This window comes from Pipistrellus kuhlii, unplaced genomic scaffold (assembly GCF_014108245.1).
Source record: "Pipistrellus kuhlii isolate mPipKuh1 unplaced genomic scaffold, mPipKuh1.p scaffold_m20_p_3, whole genome shotgun sequence".
Taxonomy (NCBI): domain Eukaryota; kingdom Metazoa; phylum Chordata; class Mammalia; order Chiroptera; family Vespertilionidae; genus Pipistrellus; species Pipistrellus kuhlii.
In genome coordinates, this window is record NW_023425529.1 from 108072051 (window position 1) to 108078050 (window position 6000).

General features: G+C 41.9%; 1 long non-coding RNA gene across 1 annotated transcript; it reads right to left on the reverse strand.

Moving 5' to 3' along the window:
* Nucleotides 1-1539: 1539 nt before the first annotated feature.
* Nucleotides 1540-2365, reverse strand: LOC123653089. The gene is made up of 2 exons (XR_006742718.1): nucleotides 2233-2365; nucleotides 1540-1700 (listed from the first exon to the last, which is right to left on the reverse strand). It is a non-coding gene; the product is annotated as an uncharacterized LOC123653089 (long non-coding RNA).
* Between the last annotated feature and the right edge of the window lie 3635 nt (nucleotides 2366-6000).

Genomic DNA, 6000 nt, shown 5'->3' on the forward strand with positions numbered 1-6000 from the left:
ATCCCAAGAAACTAGAAACACCAATCAGAAAGGATATATGCACCCCTATGTTCATAGCAGCACAATTTACAATAGCTAGGATTTGGAAATAGCCTAGGTGCCCATCAGCAGATGCTTGGATACAAAAACTATGGTACATCTACACAATGGAATATTATGCTGCCATAAAAAGAAGAAATTCTCATCATTTGCAGTAATCTGGATGGAATTGGAGATCATCATGCTGAATGAAATAAGCCAGTCAATGAAAGAGAAACACCACATGACCTCACTTATTTATGGATGATAAAGAACATTATAAACTGAAGAACCAAATGATAGATATAGAGACAGTAAAGCAACAAGCAGACTGTCAAATTACAGCGGGGAGGTTAGGGAGATTTTGGGGACATAAGAGATCAACCGAAGGACTTATATACATGCATTTAAGTACAACCAATGGACACAAAACTCTGGGGAGGGAGGGCATGTATGGGGGGGCAATGGTATATGTACAAAGATAATAATAATTTAATAAAAAATAAATAAATAAAATAAAGTAGTTCAGCTAAAAAAAAAAAATGGCCAACTATTTAAAGTGATTCATAAAATGTCTTAAAAAACAATCATGTTCTGTCCCCACTCAGCTTTTGGGGCAGATAAGATAGGACCTAGGAGGGCTGAGGTCTACATTTCTAGGTATGTGTTGCTCAGTGAGACTGGGGAAAAGCCAGCTGGTAGGAACCTCACTGTAATGATTAAAGAAGATGATTGGTCCTTCCACTGGCACTTGCTAAGGACGAAATAAATTTGGACCTGCAGTAAGGCTGCAAGGTATGTTTACATTTTGAATACTCATTTCCAGATGACACAAAAGACTTCTCTGGATAAAAGAATGTCTACAGCGGTACAAAGGGTGAGGTAATATGTTGGGGCAAATTCCACCCTTTATGGAGGCAGAGAGGGAGCAGGGAGACTTAAGGACACTTTGGGGAGCCTCTGGCATACTCTATTCCATACCAATCTAAGAAAAATCCCTACTTTCAGTGTTTTAATCACATGTATGTTATTCTAGTAATCATTTTCCTTTAATACAATAGTTCCCAAAGTCTCAGCTTTGTGTCAAGGGAATCTTTAGAGGGACTGGCCTGTGAGCTTCTCCCTCTAGAACACTTTTGTTTGTTCATTTTTATCTTACTGCTGTCATACTCGGCTCCTAAACATGATAGTCTTTGCTGCTGAGTTGATTGGAACCCAAATGGGGGACATTTCATCAATTCTAAAGAGATGTTTGCAAGTTAGTCAGAGATTACAAAAAACTCAGGAAAGAAAGGAGAGAAACTTTTGAAGAAAGTTGCCAGTGTAGGAGTTAATTATATCTATTTGTAAAAATTGTATTAATAGTTCCTTAAGCAATAATACCAATAGAATAGAATATTTTCTTAGCATAATCTCTTTCAGCAAGGTAAATACAGACTCAAAGATAAGACATTTAATGTAAAACTGTTAAGGGAAAAGACAAGCTCAAAAACAAAAAAAACAGGCAATCTTTTTTTTTTCCAATATGCTACATCAATTATATGTATCTAATTGTGCCCAAATGAACATATAGCTTTTTTATGTTTTTTTTTTTTTTTACTTTCTTTTGTTTGCATGTGTTTTTTCCCCATAGATCCCCTCCTCTCCACATCCACCCTTCTTAGCGTTCACCACACCATTGTCTGTGTCCATGGGCTATGCATCTATGCATTTAAGTTCTCCAGTTAATCTCTCCCTTCCCAGCCCCAACCCCCGCCTTTCCTGTGAAATTCATCAGTCTGTTTCATGGTTCTAGGTCTCTGGATCTATTTTGTTCTTCAGTTTATTTTGTTCATTGGATTCCACATATGAGTGAAATCATGTGATACTTACCTTCCTCTGGCTTATTTTGCTTGTAATACTCTCCAGGTCCATCCGTGCTGTTGCAAAGGGTAATAGTTCCTTCTTTTTACAGCAGGGTGGTATTCTGTGGTGTAAATGTACCTCAGGTTTTTTATCCACTCATCTGCTGATTGGCACCTGGACAGTTTCCAGATCTTAGCTATTGTAAATTGTGTAGCTTTGAAAATAGGGGTTCATATATTTTTTTTCTGATTGGTGTTTTGGCTTTCTTAGGATATATTCCTAGAAGTGGGATCACTGGGTCAAATGGGACTTTGTCTCCAGACAGAGCCCAGCTCTCCACCAACTTGGCCACTTAGACAGTTGAACTACAGCCCATACACTGAATACCACAGCCAAGTCCTAAAAGACAGCAAGGGCAGCCCCTTTCTGACTAGTCCTGCCCTCCTCTGTCCTCTCGCGGCTGCCGGCCTTGCCTTCTGGCCTCTGAGACCTCTGTGTGGTCTCACCTCCCCAGGCGAGGACCTGGCCCCCACTCAGGCAGCTTCCTCCTCGCAGAGCTGGGTCAGGCCCTGTTCTCTCCTGGGCAGCGCAGTCTCTGCCCCTGCTGCCTCCCACTGGGGGACCTGTAAGGAAGGAGGTGAAGCTTCAAGGTTGCAAAGAGAGTTAGGAGGGGTGTACAATAAGTGTGAGGTGTAAAAAGTAATTCTGACATAAAATAAAAACAGGGCTCTGTGGGAATACGGGGAAAGGAGCTGATAATGCTGCCGCTGGGTCAGAGCAAGGTCCAGGACAGTTTTTCTGCTAATCACTTTCTCTAGTTTCTAAGAGAAACAATGGTCAGGGAGGCCGGATACTATAACTTGAAAGAGTATGAACAGCAGTATCCAGGTTTTCAGGGAGTTGAGTGTTTTGCCCTGATTTTGGGTCAGTTTTAGAATGTGCCACAGCAGCTCACCATCCATTTCTTTCATTGGTATAGCTTCATGTACGCAATTGCAACAACACCTCTGCTGTTTCATTCTCTTTCTAGTTTAACAGAAAGATAGTCTTAAACCTGTGGATGATCCTGCATTCCAGCTACTTTATTTTTAAAACAAAGCCGTGTGTGTGTGTGTGTGTGTGTGTGTGTGTGTTCTTTGCATTCCAGGAGAAAAGCCAAATAGAGAGAAAATTAGGTTAAAAAGTGAACCCAAAACATTTTTACTTGATTTTTTTTTTAATTGGGCTTTCGGGGAAAGGCATTATACCCAAGGATAAAACATGCACCCACAAAATTGATCTTCAGAAAGCTCAAGCCCATGTCCTTCATTTTATTGGCATTATGCTCTAATCAACCAATGAATTAAGAGATGAGAGCCATTTCAATCAATTGTGGTCCCAATGAAGCCAAAGCCTTTGTCCAAAGTGGCAGCTTTCTAAAGGCCAAAGAGCATCTTAAAATGCTTTCTTTCAGACTGCTTATTGGCCATCCTGCCTTGGCATCCCTGGAGGGAGTCCTTTAACTTCTGTCCTCTGCCTTCATTCGGATGGTGTCAGGAAGGAGGCGGAGCTATTTATACACATGCGCACCGGGAGGGAAGAGGCTCCCCAGCTGGCCATCTGACTGCAGGCAGAACCCTGGCGTCTCTTGCTTTATCCTCCGTTGTGCACCTTATCACCATGTGTCCGGTACCAGGCACACAAAATTATGAATAAACGAATAATTGGCTCAGTCTCCACAGCGCATGACAAATGTTTTTCATGAACATTAAATTCCTTCTTATTTATTTTTTAATTTGAGAGAAAATTGACCTCGTTTCTGGCATTAATTTCCACTTGTCTTCCTCCTGGCAGCATGAATTGTTTATTTCTCTGAGGCAGAAACGCGTAACCCTCTTGTCTGTCTGTTTTGCAAACTCTGTACATTTCCTAGGGAAAGCTTTGCCGTCTTGCCCGCTCGCTTGTACGGACTCGGGCGGGTAATTCAGATCTGTTGCAGTTCCATGCCGCTGTTTCTTGCTCTCCAGGCGGCCTTTCCTTTGCATCTCCTGCAGTGCCCCCCACAATCCGAGCCTGGTATACAGTGGTGCTCACTGAGTGCTTACTGAATAACTGAGAGCTCCTTGGAATGTTAAGATTGATTTTTCTATCAGTTTTTGAAGTTTTATATAGTAAGCACAGAAATAAGACACGTTGACAAAATATTTTTCTTAAATAAATATAAATATCCCCCCACCCCCACCCCACTTACCAAGTAAGCTCTCACCACACTAGCCTTCATGCCAATCCTCAACTGTGCCAAACTTAACTTTTTGTATCAGGACGAATGCATTAAAAGAAATAATTGCTTTCAACATATTTTGCATTTAAATGAACATTGTTGACAAATACTGAAATATCTCTTGAAAGATGGGATATGAACAGGTGCTTTCACAGCCCTGAAAAGCTTCACTGTGTCATTTTTCCAGAAACATCTCCAATGTCCACTGTGTCTTTTTCCAGAAAGTATCCTGTTCACTGTCTTTTCCTGAGCATTCTATATTAGCCCCTCTTGCCCTTTTGGCCAAAAATGACCCTCTTCTCATGGTCCAGGTGCCCACAGCTGTTGCCTGACCTTTCAGTTCATGCTGAGGCTGAAGCACCATGGTATCTGGTACCAGGGATCTTTCTCCCGCCCAGTGCGGGGAGCTGGGCCCTCTCTGGAGAAGAAGCATGGGTTCCCCAAAATATGAGATCTGTGCCCGGGCCTCGCCAGCAGGTGAGGAGTTCCTGAGGCAGGTGCTGGGCATGGAGCCCATAGGGGCATAAGCTACCAAGGAGACAGAACCTCACATCACCCTGCTTGGCCCCAGAGGATGGCTGGTTAGCCAGATACCGGTAAAATTCCTCAGGGAAGGAACAACCTAAGACAGGCACAGTCGCAGAGGGGCCATCAGGAGAGAACTTGGGGGTCAACAGAGGTGGGGCACAGATCCTCACCCCCCCCCCCCAATGCAACTTCGCAGGTGCCTGAACCTTCTCCCCCTCTGAGGGAGGTCTCCTGCCCCCATGGCTGCTTCGCTTCCCATGCACAGCTCAAATCGGGACCCGGGTAACAGACAGAGACTTGGCTGACAGCAGCTGCCCTCTCACTGCAAAAATACTTGTACCCATGGTGTGGGCAAGTGGGTTTTTAATATCCAAATCCAGCCTAGTAGCAGGAATGCTCAGGCCCTTCTCAAGAAGGCAAATAATCATTTACACTAATACACACATGGTAAATAAATACATGGCTAATGGAAATAAATGAATATTCTAGAAAAACTGATTGTACTGTACAAAAAGCTGTTCCTAAAGTGTTAACAAAAATTCTTATTGGCAGAGCGTCTCATGGTAACATTGCATAACATGTAATGAACCTAAAGCAGTCATAGTTTAGCTCAAATAATTAAAATGTAAAAGCTATCAAGACTACATTATAAAATTTCCAAAAGCCTCATATTATTTAAATTAAAAAGGAGGGTGACAGTGGGAGAATATCATGTAAGAAAAAATATCCTACGAATAAATTACTGCCAGGGGGCAAACGATCAACCAGTAGGCTAGCTTGCTGCTGGGGTCTGGCTGATCAGGACTGAGCAAGACCGTCCAGACACACCCTGGAGCCCTCCTGCAGTCCCTCCCTGGCTGGCCACCCTCCTACATTCCTCCCCAGCCCGGAAGAAAATATAAGCAGTAAAATCTCAGACATTTCAAGTAGCAATATTTTTATGACATATCTCCTTGATCAAGGGAAAAAAATGAAAAAAAAATGAGACTACATCAAACTAAAGTTTTTGCACAACAAAGGAAACCAACAAAATTAAAAGACAAACCACTTAATGGGAGAAAATATTCATCAGTGATATCTGATAAAGAATGGGAATATTCAAATTTTATTTTAAAAAAACTTATAAAACTCAACACACACACACACACACACACACACACACACACACTTGAATTTTAAAAATGGGCAAAGTACCTGAATAGACACTTCTCCAAAGAGAAATACAGATGACAATAGACATATGAAAAGATGCTCAATCTTAGTAATCATCAGAGAAATGCAAATTAAAACTACAATGGAATATCACTTCACACCTGTCAGTATGACTATCATCAATAAATCAACAAACA